Source organism: Tachysurus fulvidraco, chromosome 3 (assembly GCF_022655615.1).
Source record: "Tachysurus fulvidraco isolate hzauxx_2018 chromosome 3, HZAU_PFXX_2.0, whole genome shotgun sequence".
Classification (NCBI taxonomy): Eukaryota; Metazoa; Chordata; class Actinopteri; order Siluriformes; family Bagridae; genus Tachysurus; species Tachysurus fulvidraco.
In genome coordinates this window covers 18,182,534-18,203,678 of record NC_062520.1, presented here as the reverse complement: position 1 = coordinate 18,203,678, position 21,145 = coordinate 18,182,534, and the positions used below count along the sequence as shown (strand labels likewise).

The 21,145-nt window shown below is 36.3% G+C and overlaps 1 long non-coding RNA gene across 1 annotated transcript; it reads left to right on the top strand.

The window, feature by feature from the left end:
- Window positions 1-292: 292 nt before the first annotated feature.
- Window positions 293-14,878, top strand: LOC113644261. The gene is made up of 3 exons (XR_007140196.1): window positions 293-475; window positions 10,693-10,747; window positions 14,828-14,878. It is a non-coding gene; the product is annotated as an uncharacterized LOC113644261 (long non-coding RNA).
- The last annotated feature ends 6,267 nt before the right edge of the window (window positions 14,879-21,145 follow it).

Below are 21,145 nucleotides of genomic sequence, written 5' to 3'. Positions count from 1 at the left end.
ATGTTGGCTGAATCAATCTCTGGCGTGAAGGCATCCCCCTCTTTTCTCCTCTTTTTTTTCCTCTTCTTCCTTGAATTTTAATGAAGGCGAAGTGGGAGCTCCAATCAGGGCGCAGGAAGTGGACGAATCCACTCGGAAGCAGATGGAGGGTAACGCTGAAGGTATAGACGCACCAGTTTCAGCTCCACTCTCCTCCTTCCCCCTCTCCTTGACTTTCTCCCGTGGGTGGTACAACCTGGCAGATTACAAAACACCCCTCCCATGTGCCTCGCCACTCTCTGTGCCAGGTTGAAGCTACAGATCTGATGCTCCTGCAGAGTATGAAAGTGTGGGCTGAGAGAGAGAGAGAGAGAGAGAGAGAGAGAGAGAGAGAGAGAGAGAGAGAGAGAGAGAGAGAGAGAGATGCAAAAAGAAAGAAAAGGCTAGTGGAAGGCAGTAGGACACAATCGACGCAACTGTCTGCTGAGAACACAAGGTAAGTGCCAGAAGCATGCACACATACACACAAACACTCTTACACACATACATTCATTTATTTTTCATATGTTCTATATCTGTGCACTTTCTCATGCATGACACCCCTCAGGCCTTTTGTGCTTGAAAACTTTCAGACGATAGCAACACGCATGCAAGTCATAAAGGTGTAATTTTCCTGAACACTTTTGCTTCATATAATAAAAGTACATAAACCTGTTAAACATGGAAAAGAATGAACTTTAATCACTGTCAACAGTGTAAAGCCTGGCAGTGGAAAAGTGAATCTGGAGCTTGGCAGCCGAAGGCCTTTTACTGCACGCAGCCTGTTTCATATAACATCATGCACACTGTCTGAAAATCTTCACCCATGGAGATAAAGCATCTGAAATGGCACCAAAAGCCAGAGATCTGAGCTACAATCACACTGTAAATGTAATCAGTGAACAAATAGAGTGAACAGCACACATTTACACACACAAGATTCAGATTCTCAGGTTCAGGAAAAGATGCACGGATGAGATTGTTCAGCCAACGTTGAGATGTACTGTAGTCAAGGTTTCAGTAAAAAAAAAGAAAAAAGAAAAAAAATGGTTGAACATCAGTAGGAGGTAAAAAAAAAAATTAAGTAGAAGACCCCAAAACCTTACTATATGAGTAAAATAGGTGTGTTTAGATTTAAGCATATTCTTCCTTTTTATGGATGGGAATAACTGATCCTCTGACCTGCAGAGTGGAGTGTGTCTCTCAGCATTTCTCAAATTTGAGGTTAGGTGGGGCTTTGTCTTAATTCCGCCCATCGTAAGTCGCTCGGTGACGTCTGGAGTGTGACCTCTTTGAACAGTGACACGCAAGTCTAATTCATGGACTGCAAATATTTGAGTGACATCGCTTGGCTCTAGTCTTCGTCATTATGATTATGAGTAACTTGGAGGTTAAATGACAGAAAGGAGCAAGAGGTCTTGTCCGATTAGAAACAAATTCGATGTCAGTTACCAACTCAGCTTCCAACATGGAGGGTAAACAGAGACCAGAGTATTCTACTGGAGATTGGAATGATGGGTGTAGTATAGAAAAGCTGAAGTCTCGATCTCTAGAGACATAGACAGACGTGCAGTTTGATTTCCACACCTGTTCTGTCTGTGTTGATGTGATTCATCCTCAAACACGGGGATAAATGAGGTATTTCCCATATGAGAACATGACAATTTGAATGCTTTTATCTCTGATATATTTTGTGCTGTCGTGCTTCTGTTCTGTTTTTAAGCAGAGGTGTATGCACTAACATGTGTACAAGCATGTATGCAGGCAAAAAAGGGAAAAAAAACATGTAGGCCAGCTGTCACTCCTGTCACTACTACAGTTAGGAATATGCTCTCACTTAACCTGGCATTCTCATGTACAGTACACCACAGTACAGCACCAAATCCTACACCACTGCAGCACTACACCATATCTAAATAACTGTACTCCATATTACTGTATTCTCTAATCTAATATACAATGTGTTACTTCACTATAGGACATATGAGTGTATATAAGGGGTAAAGTTTGTATGATGTTTGATGTGTTTGACACATACAGGTACCTGTTCTCAGGAAAAATGCCATAATGCATTTATATAAATTACAGATCGATATGTCAATCTGTATATACAGTATGTCAGAACTGCAGAAACAATGTCTATATATTTATCACCATTATTTAAAAAAACAAACAAAAAAAAAGTACATTATGAAGACATAAAACCCATCATTACAGATGAGTCACTATTCAGTGAATAGCGATTAAGAATACTTACTCACTCCATGATTTTTTTTATTTTATTATTATTATAATTTCATTGGTTTTTTAAAGTCTACTTTCTGCATTAACTCTGACCACAAAGCACAACAGAGAAAGCATTTTTTCTAGTCATCATTTTATCTGGCTGTGGTCCCATTTGCACTCTGTGGCTTTGGGTGTGGTGCCGTATGTAACCAAATGCAGAGCGTTTAACCTCATATTCACCCTGAAATGCATCAGCTGTAAAGATTAAAATTTATGGGAGAAAATCAAATTTACTGAGAGCCGGGAGGTCGGTTAGGTTTCTCAAAATAACAGTAAATGGGTTGAATTTATATAATATTAATCGATTTCAAATTAATTAATAAAACAATAACAAGTCTATAGAGGCTCTTTATATCTATTAACACACTGCCAAGCAGAAAGCAGAGGCATGTATACACCATAATGTGCTAAAAGTCTTCAGTTTATATGTTGTACATCAGATAAATGACATGACATTAGATCATTTGACACCATGGTTTTTAATAACAAAGAAAAGTCGGCTTAGGATTCATAATGCTTCACGGTTAATCAGATGTGACGCATATTGTATAGAATATAGTATGTAATGAGTAGCACAGTGCTTTCTTACTCTGCACGATCACAAAATGGCCGTGGTGGAGGTGCTGTCCACAGCCGTGTGATTGACAGGGAGCTCCATGGTGTGGGTGGATTTGCTCTGTACATTGATGTGCATGTGAAGTATGCATTCAGATTCATACCAGGGTTCTCCCCCCTTTGTTCTCCAGGGCACATCCCAAAACAAAGGCAATTAGCAGCAAATTAATTAGATTTTTAATGGCAGGATATTTGCTTTGTCTGTGCAATGTGCAAACTGTTTAAAACCTGTGGAAATATGGTATAGTGCACATATCAAATGCACATGTACTGTGTGTCTAGGGGGGTGTGTGGGTGTGTGCATGGATGCGTACTGTGTCTTCCATCACATCTATACCGAGCTTTATGTTCAGTTCATTGCAAAGCATTCTTTATTCTTGGTTTTCTTTTTCCTTTTATTGGTAGTATGGTGTAAACTAATACAATTTGCTGGAATTGACTTCATGATTATGTCTATACTTTTATTTTTAAGTAACTGCATTCATTTACCCTGCAATCAAATTTATGGGAATGATAATCTATATGAAACGCCACTGAACTGAATATGGAATATGTATGATTTTCATATAATTATATGAGTTCAGGAATTGCGTTTCAAATATATCATGCTCATCAGATATCAGCTAATAAACAAGTCTTTACTGATGACTTTTGCTTAATTTTGTGATTTTTGATACAAACAGCATATATAATAATAATAATGCAGATTTTTTTTAATATCCTCCCGAAGGGATGAGACCGCATTAAACCTCCATCTATTTCTCCTTCACTATCTCTCTCTTTCCACTTATCATTTTGTTCCCCCTCTCACATTTTCCTCATTGATCGGGTTCGTATGCTGGAATTAGCCATTCATTTCCGTGTCTAAGCCCTGCCCCCTCTCTCTTTTCCTCCTGCTTTCTCTTTCTTCCCACCTCTCTGGTGTATAACAGCTAGATTACACACTTACACTGTGCCACAAAATGTGCCACAAGGACAAGGACAATAGTTTATTGTTCAAACTCACTTTCAATCAAACCCATCTCTCAGCATCTCTCACATCTTTTCTCTTATCTGAAGTCTTTATTATTGTTTGGCAAAAGGTCTGACTTCAGGTAGAGTGAAAAGATTGTCAGTTGTATCATTTCCTTTCCTAAAAAGGTTTGAGTATTGTATGTATAGTAAATAAATAAGACAGGAAGAAAAAAGGAATACACACACACACAAAAAAAGAAAATCCTTTCAACATTTTTTTTTCCTTTTCCTCTGTCTCTGCCTCATGAATTGTGATTTTTGGGTTAAAATAACAAAACCTCTATTCCATATAATGGCACCATTAGGAGTTATTAATAATGTAATGAGTGTGAATGTGATGTGTGGAAGTGTGTGCATTTGGACCCTCCTTACCCTTCAAAGGTCTCATAAAACACACAGGTTCTATATCTGCTACTGCTTCATGACTGTCAGGATGGTGCCTTGTAGGGTTTCCCTATACTCGTTTCCTGTTTGTAGCAGCCTTCTGGCTATTTAGAAACACACACACATACACACTTACACATACATGTACACAAATAGATATACACACTTAGGCACGTACACGTATCATGTGATAGCACTGGATTCTCATCGGGATTCTTTGTGTGAACACTTGCATGCTGTCATGTGCACATTGTGTGTGTATGTATGTGTGTGTGTGTGTGTGTGTGTGTGTGTGTGTGTGTGTGTGTGTGTGTGTGTGTGTGTGTGTGTGTGTGTGTGTGTGTGCATGTGTGTGCACTCTGTTGCTCCTGCATATCTCCACACGTGCTGGGTGAGAGCTTTGTGTGGGAGGAGTTAGTGGAGAACAATGATGGGCTCTCTTGTCTGCCTGCCCATGCGTGTGTGAGAATGTTTGTGGGAGCGTGAGTGTGTGTGGAGGCTCCTCTATGCTAATGCTAAAGAAAGGTAAGTCTTTTTTTTCCTGTTATCTCTCCACTGAGTAAAATTATAATAAGAGGTGTTGATTTGTTTCCTTAATAGTAACAATATTTATAGAAAAATTGTTATCCATTGTTTGCCTCCATGTTGCACTTAATGTATTTATAATGTACATAATAATTAGAAAATTTTGCCAGGTTGCAAAATTGTTTAAGCTTGTTTTAAATAGACCTATTTACTTACATTAGATATTATGAAGTTTTAATACTGTTATATTTATTTAATTTTGTTTTGTTTTATTATATTATATAGTTACATGGCCATATAGTTACAGTGGTGTTATCACAATTAATGCTGTATAATTTTGTGGATTTCTAAATCAAATGCATGCTGTCAGATTTTCTTTTTGAATATTTCTCTGAGAGTCAAATGATCTCTATGACAATCAAAATATACCTGTATATTAATTATCAATAGCTTCAGGTAAAACATTTTCAGACCAATGCACTCATTCCATTGTGCTCATTCACTGTTAGACGAGCACTCAGGCCTTTCCCATTGCTCTTTCTCTGTCTCTCATTGTTCTTTCCTGTCTGGTGCGTCCATGTGTCATATCCACACTTGTCTGTTTGAACATCAAAGAAGCTTGTGCATTAGAAGAGCTGTAATGGCAGGTAAATGCTGTGTCATTATTGGGATAAGGCTAATATTAGCTCTGTAGCGCATGCTAGGGACAGGAAAGATGCTCTCACATTGCTATACAAGCCTCCTTTTTGTTCAGCATAGTGCTTTGTTACAAGGCTAAGGATGGAGCAGAGGTTTGTTCAGGTTTCTGAGGCTACAGGACCTTCAACCAACTCAGCTTTATTTGTGTTGGTCTTCAGTTCTTTATGTCCCACTGATCAGGATCAAAATGTCTGTTCATTATTCAGTATGTTGTGTGCAGATGGAGCGATAAAGAAAGTGAGAAAAATCTGGCTCTATGCAGGAAGAGACATGTATAACCCTGTATGACACAAAATACACACCAGAATTATTATAAAAATAATAATAATAATAATAATAATAATAATAATAATAAAAATATAATACAAATGGCCATTTTGTGCTGATTTACTAGAATACTAAACTGAATGAATTAAAAATGTATCCATTTATTTTAGTGCTTTGGTTAGTAAGGTCCGTTTGTATATGTTCCACTTTAGGAAGAATAATTTCCATACAATCCTTTGTAACATCTTATAAAATACATTTAATTATACAATTACTTCCATATGATTTAACATAAATATTTACCTTTATTTTAGTGTTAATTATTATACAGTAAATATGTTATAATAAATATTAATTATTGTAAAAAAAAAAAAAATCACACACACACACACACACACACACACACACACACACACACACACACACACACACACACACACACACACACACACACACACACACACACACACACACACAGAAGCCATGTTGGAATCAGAACAAATCAGAATTTAGTGAATGGAAATATTATTATTGTGCTACAACAAGTCTTAGTTATTAAAATATTTCAAAAGATTTTTTTGTTTGGTATATCAAGAATAATGTCAGGAATATGATGGTGCAGTTTCCACTAATGGAGTTTCAATGTAAGCTGTGTAGCCTGATTCTTGTCACATGAATTGGTTTAAGCAAACTGCTGTGCTCTTTCCTGTTTAGAGCAATAACCCTAGACTAAAGAAGCCTTTATATTAGTGTTATCTGCTGAGGCCATATTGCCTATGCTTTACTACTGGCATAAGCATTCATCTTATAGGCAGGAAGAGGACATGGCAGTATGTGTAGCCCTTTGTTCTATTCAGTAGGACTTAAACTGTATTCATCTTCACTTTATCTGTGTATAATGTAAATGCAAAAATGCAACCCGGTTGCCATTTTATACCCCGAGGATCTGCAGGAAAGATGGGGCAAAATTCATCTAAGATTATTTTTCAGAGTGTTTTGAATAATTAACACTTTGTCATAATTGCTGGCATTCATGCTTTGGAATTGCATGTGTAAGAGGATTAGTTAGATGTAAATTGTGTGCTATTTGCATCACAGCTGAGTGATTTCTGAGTCTACAGCAGAGGATAACTGTTTTAAAAAATTGTGATGGTGTCCTTTAAAAACTAGCACAATGGGTTGCTGTAAATGTTTAAATGTGTGTGTGTGTGTGTGTGTGTGTGTGTGTGTGTGTGTGTGTGTGTGTGTGTGTGTGTGTGTGTGTGTGTGTGTGTGTGTGTGTGTGTGTGTGTGTGTGTGTGTGTGTGTGTGCGTGCGCGTGTGTGTGTGTGTGTGTGTGTGTGTGTGTGTGTGTGTGTCTGTGTGTGTCTGTGTGTGTGTGTGCGCGCGCAATTGTCTGTTGTAGAAACAAGGCTCCGTGTAATCCAAAAGGAAGTTCTGGAACTTGCTATCTCTTAATATGTCTGTGTTGATCCTATAAACTGAATTAACTCGAGATTGTCAAATGAGGCTCACAATGCTGCAGAAAACAGTCACATTGTCTCAACACAACACCGCCACAAATCCTCATTCACACAAACACACACATACTAACACACCCCATAAAACTGTAAAGTAATGAAGGCAGTACACTTGGGGCTTGTTGCACTACTTTCGAGAGGCTCCTTGTGATAGGAAGGCAACCTTCTTGCCCATGGCCGTCGTAAATAGATTTCACGCCTTTACCTTCTCTCCAGGAGATTTTCTGCTGCCGGCACAAATTTAGTCACAAAGTGTCAGCGATTTTACATTGTGCTGCTCCTGCCAGACATTTTTGTTTATTCTGCCTGACTTCAAATGTTGCAAGCATTAATATTGTTACTCCTTATTCTCTTTATGGGAGAAACAAAGGTAACCCCTTGCAATGAAGTCGTACTGGTAAATGTGTGTTTGGATATCAGCCATTTTGTTGTGAAAAATAAGTTTACCTTTAATAACTCACACACAGCTTGAAACAGATCTGGTAAAGGAGAAAGTATGAACATAAAAAAGTGTGTGTGTGTGTGTGTGTGTGTGTGTGTGTGTGTGTGTGTGTGTGTGTGTGTGTGTGTGTGTGTGTGTGTGTGTGTGTGTGTGTGTGTGTGTGTGTGTGTGTGTGTGTGTGTGTGTGTAACCAGAAATAATTTTCTGGTCAATTTTATTTGTAGAGCAATTTTATGAACATTGTCAGAAAGCAGAATAAAATAAGAAATCTATAAATTTAGGATATAATTTTTACATTTATAAATATGTAGGATAGGAGGAATAAGTTTTGACCTTCTAGTTATTCCCAATAAGGCATATTTTAAAGTATATAAAATAGTTTTAGCATTAGCATTATATATTTATACGCATTTGATAATTATGTGAATGGATGTTGCTTATAAGGATAGTGGGAGGGTAAGTGATGTGTGTGTGTGTGTGTGTGTGTGTGTGTGTGTGTGAGAGAGAGAGAGAGAGAGAGAGAGAGAGAGAGAGAGAGAGAGAGAGAGAGAGAGAGAGAGAGAGAGAGAGAGAGAGAGAGAGAGAGAGGACAGTTGTCCTAGTCTGCATGCTAAGCTATATTTCCATGTGAATCTTTTTGGAACAGACAGCTATCGTTTGCTCTGTGCCCTGGGGCTTTACGATAATTCTGTAAAATTAATGTTTCCTTTTTGACTGCCCCATTTTCCTATCCTAATTTTCAGGAGTTGTAGCTGATATTCTTTTATCTTAGGCCAGTTTGCTAGAGGTGTTTCTTCTCTCTATTATTTGCCAGAACATAGTGTGTTAGTGCATTTCATTTTAAAATAGAAATCAGGAAGTAAAAGAAAGTAATTAGAATGTAGGCTCTAGAGTTGGAGTATATTTATTCCTGTACAGGTCAAGCAGTAGGGCTTTTTCTAATTCATTCATTTATTCATTATGAATAAAACACTAGATTTAAGAAATGAGAGAAACACAACACAAGCTGAATATATGCACAACACTTAACCTTTAATTCCGGTATGTGTACATACATTTCCCTACAGGTTACAGAAAATATACAATAGATGAATAAAAGTGTAACATTGGTTAAATGTCAGGAAGATTGCATTATGTGCTATTTCTGAGAGAATTCTGTGTATTATTAAGTGTTCTTGTATAGCTCTGTAGTATGGAGATGTGCTGAATGTGGCGGTGTTAAACCCAAAGCTGGGTGTGTTTGGGGGCCTATAAACCCAGACGGTGGGCTTCGTCTGCTGTGCATCCTGCCTGTCTGCTAATCTCTCTCACTGTGCCTTCTTTCACACAGAGCCTCAGTGTTAATAACACCCAGAGCTAGAAGTTAGTATACCTTTACTTATTACTTCTTTTAAAATAGAACATTGCCTTCAAGAAGATTAAACATTTCAACTTGTATGAAATTCTCACACACAGGTTATCTGTTGTAAAAAAAAAAAAAAAAAAAAACATGTTTAAATGTTATGTTTCATTTTAGGAGGTTGGTGCTATATTTATTAATGAATAAATAATTAATAAATGCAAAATAACTAACTCACAAAGGCTGTTTGTGATGAGATGGTTTATTTATATCACATGATGAATCAAAGGCATTTTTGTTTCAACACTTTATATGGACACTCAAATCTAAAGCTGGGACCCTTGCTGATAAAAAACTTTTCTTTGCTCTGTTTTGTATTAGTGTAGAATAATATCGGAGACACTAATATTTTGAAATAACACATGGATGTTACAATTATATTTAATTTGAAATCCATAACATTATTCCTGATGAAGCTTTGCGTACTCTTGACATCAGCTCAAGCGTCTTCATGAGGGAGCTTTTCTTGAAGTTCCTTAATGAATAGAGAGAGAGAGAGAGAGAGAGAGAGAGAGAGAGAGAGAGAGAGAGAGAGAGAGAGAGAGAGAGAGAGAGAGAGTGTGTGTGAGAGAGAGAGAGAGAGAGAGAGAGAGAGAGAGAGAGAGAGAGAGAGAGAGAGAGAGAGAAAAGCTAGAGTGTCTTAGCGTTAGTGTTTATAGGTCCATACATAAATAAAATCCAAACAAAGTGTACTTTTGATCCTGCTAGTGTAGGTTTTAACAGTCCCACTAAAAAGATAATCATTCTAGCTCTAGTTTGTCAGCTCTCCTCCTCAAATCTATTAGTCATTATTAAACAAACTGGCCAAAACAAGACCAAATGAGCCAGGTTAGAAAAACAGGCCATTTTTTTTCAGTCTAATCAATGAGCGTAATCATACAGCCTACATGCAATAATAAGCCCAGGCACTGACCGCTTGATTAATGACACTATTATCTGTGTGAAAGGAACCTGCCTGCTGTCCTCCCATCGGCACACTGCGAAAAGCAAAACTGCAGCAACTAAATATCTCTCAGTGACTCATTTTCTCTCTCGCTTTATTTATCAGCTTTCTTTTTGCATGTCCATCTCTGTCTTTCTTCATCTCTACTGTTTCCTCAATCAATTTCCCAAGCTTTCTGCTGAAGATTTATTGTCACAATTCTCAGCTCATCTTGTGTGTGTGTGTGTGTGTGTGTGTGTGTGTGTGTGTGTGTGTGTGTGTGTGTGTGTGTGTGTGTGTGTGTGTGTGTGTGTGTGTGTGTTTGTGTGTATAGATGCCAAAAAATTTCTTTAAGCAAATTATCTAAAATTTAAATAATTTACCCAAATTTAAGCTTTTTAATTTAAATTTAATGCTTATGTTAGTAAAATTAATTAAAATAAACTTAAAATTGAGCAACAGAGCACTTATAAATTCTTCCTCATTTAAATCTTCAGTAAAATGTTCAGTGTTATAAATGAAAAGGCTGAGAAAAGTGTTTATCAAATCCACTCTGATTTTATAATGTTCTGTTTTTATTTTTTCCTGTTTTTCTCCATAGTGCCTCTCCCTGTGGTGTTTCTTTAATGCAGTTGTAAGCTACCGACAGTTGTATGGTAAGTTAAAAGAAAAAGACATTACAAATTCCTTTTCATGTTTTATTTGACAAAACTAAAAAAAAAATAATAATAATAATTGTTTATATGATTAAATTCTTTGGAACAAAAACATTTATTTACAGAATAAAACAAATTATGGAACTTGCTGAATGTCCAACATTTTTCTTAATGCACAGATTTAGATGTTGATATCCAGCTCAATAATGGACTGATGTAAATGTTCAACATTTCAGCATGCAATTATTCAACAAATCTTATTTTCTCTATGTATAGATATGCTTTCAAACTGACTTTTTATAATTTTTTTTATGATTAGAATTATTTGGATTTGTTCCCTTTGCTCGGATAAATCATGGTCTGTAAAAAGATGAAAATATACTTAGTGATGCTGGATTAATGAGATGTAAATTATATATATACTATATGTAATGTAATGTAATATATTGTGAATTATATATACTATATAAAACATATTATATCTATATATATATTTCTATACAATTATTGTTGACATAAACCTCTGCATGACCGGAGGAGATTGATATTACTGACATTATTAGATAAACTTCGTTATGGAAATGAGCTAAACTTCCTAAACCGTCTTTCATTTGTTTAATTTTTTTTAAGAAGACATTCGGAAAAATACAGAGCATACTTGCATAAAGTTTCACGGTAATCTTCAGAAAATTGAAACAAAAAATGATCAGGTTGAATTGTTTGTAAGACGCAGGCGCTACAAATCTGTACATAATGTTAGACTGAGTTGATGTTTTTTTCATCTATGGTATTGGAGGATGATACAGTGAAGCTTCAGAGAAAACAACCCCCTATACCCTATACACTATACACTCTATCAAGCTTACCTTGTAGGAATTAAGTGTTTCTCAAGCTGTAGGACATTAAAAAAAAAAACATTTCAAAATGTGTAAAACTAAAACATGAATTTTATGGCTTATTTTACATTATCAGTAATATATCATCAATCAGATAATGTAAATATTGCTACTATATATAATTTAACAAATCGTACATACACTAACTAACTAGACATTTAGTGGAAGTTTTTTAATATAAGTTATGATTGTTTAATAAATATTTAATAAAATATTTATACTCTGTGACTCTATACTCTATACTTTATACTTATTTATAATTGACTAGTCACTCTGTCAATCTGTTGCACGGCTTCAATAAAGTGTACAGCAGCCGTTTGTTCTGTTAAAGACTTGCATTATTCTTTCTTCTCTTTGTGTAGTATGACAGGCCACGTGTCTCTCTCTCTCTCTCTCTCTCTCTGTCTCTGTGTGTGTGTGTGTGTGTGTGAAAAGAAATAAAGAGAGAGAGAGAGAGAGAGAGAGAGAGAGAGAGAGAGAGAGAGAGAGAGAGAGAGAGAGAGAGAGAGAGAGAGAGAGAGAGAGAGAGAGAGTGAATGGTAGTTTAACCCTGGCCTGCCAATATCTCTTTTCAGGAAACACCACAACGACAGTGTGTTTCTTTCTTTCTTTCTTTCTTTCTTTCTTTCTTTCTTTCTTTCTTTCTTTCTTTCTTTCTTTCTTTCTTTCTTTCTTTCTTTCTTTCTAACAAATCAACCAAATAAACCATGAACACTTTAATCCATCTCAAATAAATCAACCTGCTTTTATTAACTTGAGTTTATAGATGATCATTTTAAAAAACAAAGTCAAACACTGATAGCCCCATTAGGACATTTATCACTGACCATATGTCATGAACATGTGTTGCTATTGTTATTATGTTAACTCCCAAGTTCCAGTTTTTCCCATTATAAAAGAGAATTCTTCGACTCAGTTTCTGTTTTTATTATTCTAATGACATTCCTTCACAAAATGTTTATGTACGGCTTTACGGTTTATGTATGTCTAATCCGATTTTATAGAGTACATATAAAAGGCTTTCAAGCTTGCTTTGTTGTAGTTAAATTGACTGGGTTAAATTCGTTACACTTTCATACCTACCTAACATATTAAATGCTTTAACAGACATATAAAGGTCAATATTTTATTTTCGCTGATCGCAAAATGCATAACAAATGGTAAAAAAAAGTGATCCTATCATCATATTTAGCACTCCAGTGGTTACAATAATTGTTCATTACATATAAGTTAATGGTGTGTGTTGTGTTAAAGTTTAATTGAACACTTCATACACGACTTCTACATAATTGCTTATTACAAATCATAGGTGCTTTCAGTCTTTTATTAAGTCTAAATGCATGATATAATTTAATCTGCAGCTTCAGACAAAAAAGTCGCTTTCTTTTTTCTGACTGCTGCTGCTGCTGATGATGGTGGGCATGAAGGGTGGAGGCACTGCAGAATGACTTGCATTTTGCGGAGCCCACAGGGAAAGGCATAATCTTTGTAGGGCTAATTAAGAAACGTAGAGTTTTAATGGACTTCCTAATGCACCACCGTTGTTTGCTCTGTGTCTGCTAAGCGTGAGGAAGACAGACAGCATAATGCATGAAAACTGCATTTTAGCTCTGGATCGATATGCTGGATGCAGCAGTAGCTCTAGACGTCGTTATTTGAGCTCCTGATTAATGTTGTATATGTTTTTTTATACTTCAGATATCTCAGAAAGATTGGATTAAATTGTGTGTTGGAAGCCCTAAGTCATTCCTTCGTGCTGAACTGAATGAAGTCATTTTCATAGAACATTTCTGAATTTTAATACATATATTTAGCGGATATTAATTGCTCTTTATTTTTGAGTTATTTGCATTTTGTTTGATCAGTCCGTTTCTCTAATTTTCCGGCATTCGAAACTTTCTGTCTGGCTCATCCATTATTTCTGTGTGATTTTCTTCTCCTCGTATGTCCTTTCTTCCTTTCCCATCCTGTCCTCTTTTTCACTCCAAACACACTGTTGTGTCATTTTTCTCTTTCAGGATTTACAGAGCCAAGTGTTCAAAGCTCAAAAGGAAGATGACCATGCTTTCTCTTATTCTCTTTCTCTTTTTCTTTCTCTCCTTCTCTCTATCACTGCTGCAGTGCCACGCCTGCCAAACACACACAAATACTCAGGTTCTGAATACACTAGGTTGCTCTATGCTCAGAGAAAAGGCGCATATATATCATAAAGAACTTGCTGCTACTCCTCCCTCATAACAGTGGTTTCTTAATACAGGTTAAAACAGAAATGTCAATTTTTATAATATTTTACGATAATTAATATTTCTACTGACAACCACAACATAAGACAGGAATGAAATACAGCCATATTGTTCCTGCAAGCCATGTAGGCTGCCACAGTTATAGTAAGAATCGTACTTGGGAGGATGATGGATGGAATGCCTTTTAGTCGATAAAGCTTCCTTTTTGATTTTGTCTTATAATTATGGAGAAACCTCTGCTATTGATGAGACAAAGAGAAATTGAATGCATGGGAAAGAGAGAGAGAGAGAGAGAGAGAGAGAGAGAGAGAGAGAGAGAGAGAGAGAGAGAGAGAGAGAGAGAGAGAGAGAGGAAATATTTTGTTTTGTGATGCAACGATATTGTATTCTATAATCACTCTGTAAAGCAGACATTCAGCAGGGACCATAACTGTTGGCCATGTGTTCACTGACAGCCTAGAGACCACAGGGCCTTCTTGTGTGTGTGTGTGTGTGTGTGTGTGTGTGTGTGTGTGTGTGTGTGTGTGTGTGTGTGTGTGTGTGTGTGTGTGTGTGTGTGTGTGTGTGTGTGTGTGTGTGTGTGTATGTATGTGTGTGTACCATAAGAGCTTGCTCACAGAGGAACTGGTGCAGTCTGATTCAGACCAGTAGCTCGTTGCAAGGCTTCTCTGCTCCTTAATGAGCAAACTGTCTTCTGCTGTAATATAGAAGAATCCTTACAGAGATGAGAAATAATTCCTCCTGTTACTGCATTTCACAATCATTCTAATATGTTCTCTGTGCAGAGTGAAGATTTTTATTTATTCACATTTTTATTGTAATCAAATAATTGATAAAAAAAAAAAAAACATTCCCAGATTAACATTTCCAGCTATGTGTGTTTAAGGTTATACTAATATACCTTTGTTTGTTTGTTTTTTTTTGTTTTGTTTTTTTTTTAGTTCTCTACTAGAGAGATCTATACAGAGATCACAGGAGCATGTAAAGGTAAGAGTTTTCATATACACATATAACTACTGGATACCTTGTTGAATAAACAATGTAGAAAAATATCTTCACAATAACATCCTCAATAAGATTCATTAATGTTACATCTTGTTGTGAGACAGGTGTTCAATTTGTATTTATTCTAAACTTTATTAATTATTAAAGAAAATTTCTTTTAACCACAGATTAGTCCAATATCTAAACCAGACAACACAATTATATACAGGTTTTGACAAATAAAATGTTGGTCAGCACAGCTAAATCATCAGGCAGGCGTGTGAGGGAAAGCAAGCACTGCTGCATTTGTATTTACCTTGAATTTTCCTGTCACTCCTGAAATTCCCATTCGGCAGCTGCAGCAGGCTTGATAAGAAACTCTGCTCTGCCTGTGAGTTGCTTTACTGTCACATTACCTCGAATTCAATCTCATACACACTTAAGCCCATACACAGATGTGTAAACACGCACATACACATATATAAGTTTATACAATGTTTAAGGTGTGGGCCTGAATTTATTCCCGCTTTGCATTTTGATGTGTTGGATATAGAATTAGCAGCATCAACAAGGCAAAAATGTTGATGCAGTTCTATCTGTCTATCGGTCTTACTTTTTTCCCATTCTTTCTTTTTCTGGCTATGGCTATTTGATTGATCTAAATGTCTGATTTCCACTGGGATACCAATGGCTGTTTTTAGATGCTAGGCAAAGACTTTTTGCACACTGAGTGCAGCTGTCTGATGCACCCAGGAGATATTGGCTGCTCTATCAGCTGTCAGTACAGCACTATACCTGAGACTTAAAGCCCAATCAGACAGTCCTCTGTTTCTGCAACAACACATCTTTTAACTGCTAACTAAAGCTTCCAGCATTTAGGCCAGAAGGAGATGTCAGCCTGCTAATGAGCAAACACTAAGTAATATTTTGTCAAAAATATGTCTTTTCTACCCAAGACCTGAGAACCTAAAATGTAAAAAATTGATCTGCATTGGGAGAAATTGTTCTAAGATCTCAGAATTATAGTGAGTTGTACAATTATGGCATTTGGCAGACACCTTTATTCAGAGATAAAATCCTGGCCCAGGAGTGGCTGCTTGATGGCCCAGGGATTCGAACTCATCACCTTCCAATCAATAGTCCAACTCTTCAAACATTGAGCTACCACAGCCCACAGTTTAAATTGGGCTTTACGATATTTTCCCAATTAAATCCTTTTTTTTTTTTTTTTTTTTTTAAGAAATATTGTATATTTAAACTATATGGCAGAATAATTTTTACTGTACAGGTCAATGATTACTGTGTATGTGAAGGAACACCTTCAACAGGATGCTATTTGAACCAGATTAGGATCCAGCCTCTCTGACAGCATGTAAGGAGAGGAAGAGATGAATCAGAGAACGTTGATCTATCATACAACTGTCAGAGTAGCAGCTGGTGTTTCACCAGGAAGCCGCCATGGCCCATTCAGTCAGCCGAATACTCTGAGCCACAAAAATTCCCTTTTTAGAAAGATGAAGTTTCTTACCAGAGAAGTTCCTTATGATGTGTGCTGCATTATCATTAATAGCTATTCACTGATCCTCAGGGGTGTTTGAAAATTAGTATACATCTCCTGAAACAACACAAACTCCTCACATACTGTTCTAGGATGTATTTTCACCATGGCTTCAGCACAGTATGGTGGCATTCTTTCTTTGAAGGGCATGGGCAGGCATCCAAGATCTCCACACTCACCTCTCACACCTTCTAATTGAACCCATAAAAAGTTTGCAATACGAGAGTCTTTTTGTTTGCTGTGTCACTAGGGCAGGCCAGCTGAAACATGATTATAGAGAAATATATTGCTTGTACATCACTTGCTGGTCTGATCTGCTCAAGTGTGAATGACTTAACAGGGATTGAGCTGCTAGGGTTAAAGATGAGGCAGGGAAATGGCAAGATAATTGAGTTATAATTGAGCATTAGTTGGACTCACTGAAATCATTTACCTGAAATTAGGAGATGTGGCTGCTCTTTCTCCAGACGATGCCTGTAAGCTGAGAAGGTAGACGTTCAGTCTGACTATACAGGACAGACTCATGCAAATATCTTAATGAAAAAAAAAATCACACAGCTACTTCTCTCACAAGAATTAATCATGCTTAACAAGTGTGCATGTTTGCATCGTGTCTATCTATGAATCACAGCTCTCTTCTGAACATCTCTTTAAAGGAAGAAAGTCATTATTTATAAAACAGACAGAGATCATGGATTATTTGTAATACTCTGTAAAAGTGATTCAGCCCCTCTGAGTCAGTAGCAATAATGGAGGAATGAAGTCAGCGTTTGCTCAGAGATCATGCACTCGTCTGTTCAGAGATGTTTGGTCTGACCTCAGATGTCAGGCTGTCAGAGATGAGAACCTCAGCAGCAGCAAGACCGCAGCTGGAGTACTGCTACAGCCCCCAGTTATCTGGCCTTGCTACAAATACTGTTTGAGACATGAAAGGAGTTCTCTCTGTTAGGGATATATGTAGAGACGTCACTTATCTGATGTTCAATGTCTTTGTATCAGTAGAAAACATCTGATTAGATCTAATCCAAATCTGAAAAAAAAAAAATCGGTTTCAGCACAGTGTAACATATCCTAATATGGGTAAAGTTCTCCCATAAGTGATTCCTTGGCTTCCTACAGCTGCCTGCATCATATTTAATACACATTGATGCTTGTTTATAGCATGATCACTTGTCAGCAGTGAGAAGTTAAAACTGTCACTGATGTTTGCAGTGCAATAAAAAAACGGTGTATTTACATATTTACATAATGGTTTATTTTTGTCTAAAAGTAGTAGCTCAGTGGTTAATATGTTGGCATATTGATCAGAATGTTGTGAGCTGCTACTCCTGGGTCCTTGACCAAGGCCTTAAATAAGATTTATGTAAGTCGCTTGAGAAGGGCATTTGCACAAATGCGTAAATGATTTCAAAGTCAAAAATGGATCAGCATTCACTCACCTTAAAGCACTGATCACACCCTACACTGCAGCATGCACTTCTAGCACTGCTCGAATGGTCCCATCATCCATCAGGGTACGTGGAAGGCATGCATCAAGACTCTTCAATGTTATGCACCTCAAACTAAAACATCTAAAGACCAACCTCTTCTTGAAACACTTAAATTAAAAATGTGTTTTCTTTGTCCTTTTCTTATTGCAGTTTTATAGTTTACAGTTTATATCTTTTAATCTGATGGTATTCTTACTCCAGGATGTAGTGAACCAGTATCAGGATATCAGGGCTTCTAAAGGCATCAGCCAAATGTCATAAATATAAATATTTAATAGAGAGCTTAATTCTTATTCTCTCAACTTACAAGTTTATAGTTAAATTTATATAGTTGAGTGTTATCTAAGGCCTTGGTGTATTAGATTTATGTAAAAGTGACAACTATGCCATACAAGATCATACCAAACAATATGGAGTGGAAATTAGGTGATAATGATAATAGCTCTAGTGATAATAACAGTAGACTTTCGATATCGTCTCAGCAAATAGCTTACTACTGTAAATTTATAACTGTTTTTATAAGTGTTTTAAAGCTACATGATTAAATATTGAACATATTTACACTATTATTTTTGTTTTATATTTGTTTGTGGACTTTTTTTATTTGTATGTATGTATGTATGTATGTATGTATGTATGTATGTATGTATGTATGTATGTATGTATGTATGTATGTATGTATGTATTATTATTATTATTATTATTATTATTATTATATATTTATTTGTAAAATTCGGTTTTGTGTAGGTTATGCTGATGATATCTATTTTTATAGGATTTAGGTAATGCTTGTATGTTTATTGTAGATGGCCACTTTAAGTGAAATGCTTCATACCATGCTTTATACCAGTATTAATGAATATTTGGATCAGTATTATCTATTCATCAAGGCTTCACTGTTGGTGTTGGTATTGGAGAAGGGAACTAGCATCATGCTATGTCAAGTTACAGGAAGATTAATTATTTGATCTGATATTTGTTTGTGTCTGATTGACAGGTGAGTGGGTGCTGTTATCTGAGGACACAGGCAGGATAAGCGCAGTGGACAGAGCTGTATGGTGGGGCGGGTCAGCTGGTGTTGTGAATCAGGCCGCCGTAATGAGTGGGCACGGCTTCTTCATAACACCAGGGTCACACCCTACCACACTCAGCACCTGCCAGCAGCGCGTGCACAAACACACACACACACACACACACACACACACACACACACACACACACACACACACACACACACACACACACACACACACATACACACACAGAGACAAAGACACAAAGAACCAATGACTGAAGGAGTACCAAGAAAAAAAGAAAACAAATATATGTATATATAATAGTTCCATTGCAAAGAAAAAGTGTGCTTTTGATTAAATAAAAAAAAGAAACTTGTGCATTGTTAATACATCCATTTTTATCTGTTTGATGTATAGATATTTGCAGTTGTCAGATTAAAAAAATGACCTAAAATTCAGTGTAATTTTTTCTAGGCCTTAAATTATTTGCATAAAACAGCAAACCATTTGTAGTGTGTCCTGTTATCCACATGCTGTCTTTTTATTTGCTTAAATGTTTGCTTCTGGTGAGGTCTCGGTGTGCTGGTCTTATTCACTCACTCACTCACTTACAGGAGAGCCGATGTTCTTGTCTAAATATGTATACTTAATTTTATATAGACAGACAGAGTGAATATTTTTACTGTTGGGTTTATGAAAACATTGCTCTAATTCCGCTAACAAATTTAAGTCATGCCAAATTAACTTTTTTCAAAACATTTCGGAAATAGTTAGTTTATATTGGAAATAATAGTTATAGTAAATAGTAATTAAAAATAGTAATTAATGAGCAAAACACATTACACATAACTATCAATCCACTACAATCACTTCTCAAAATAAACTCGTTCAGTAAAGCACATTATATTTCTTCTAACAAGAGCGTTCTTTCATTCAGAGCACAATGTTTAAAAAACACTAACAAATGTCATTACAGTAGATGCTTGATATGATGATCTGTAATGATGACATAATAAATAAAATAATAGTTTATTATTTATTATAGAATGCATATGTCATAAAAACATGGCATAAAACAAGAAAAATAAATGTATCCGTGGCTCTTTTAATACTTCCGTATTGACATTTGGCATAAAACAAAAAAGAAAATATGCCAAATTATCTGAGTTGAACTATTGAAATCCTTTCTATTAATCAATACAAAAAGCACTAACTAGCAGCAAGTGTCTGGGAGACAAGAGACCTCCAGTGTGCCCAGCATTATTTCATTCAGTCATTCATCTTCAGTGATAGCTTTCTGGCTTCTAGGGCAAAAAAAAATCCTAGGGAATCTGGGCAAAGTAATGCACTCTGGATAGGTGCCAATCCACCACAGGGAACCACACACACATTATATGGGATAGCATACTCTCTACTCCCTGTCAATCACAGTAACACTAACCAATCATGGTTGTATGCGAGCGTACATAGGCAAAAGGTGGCATGTAACATTTTCCTCCACTTTAAAAAAGATGCATTTGGCTTATATATGATAAGTGAGAACTAACTGGTGGGTAGGAATTGGCCAAGATCAAATTACTGAGAAAATCAGGGAAAAATACAAAAGGAAACTAAACACAAACAAATCTCTCTCTCTCTCTCTCTCTCTCTCACACACACACACACACACACACACACACACACACACACACACACACACACACACATATATCAAACCTATTGGCATATTTTGATAGGTGAGACTCTAGACCATACATCTAACATCATTTCATGCTGAGCGATAAGTGCTGACATTTTATATATTTATGAGAGAGCTTAATTTATTTATTATGTCGCAAGCAGATGTGACATGAGGTATTTTTTTTATTTCAGATAATCTAAATAAGATTATTATCAAAACTCAAGTTAAAACAGCCCTACCTGTTTATCAGAGATTTGGGGCTTCTCTGTACTTAGAACCTCTTCATCCACAGATAAAATAGATTAACCAACATAAAATGCTGTTCCTGCAAAGCTGAATTCCAGGTTATCCTGAATATACCCAAAAAAATCATTTTCTCTGATCTGTGCAGTCAAGAACCTATTGATGTGAAAGTGGCAGTTAAGAGATGGTGTGTTATTTCCTTTTAAATGTCACTGATCACATCTGAGAATATGAAAATATGCCTTCTCCAGAGTTCATGCTTTCATATAACACTTCTGTTGGTATAT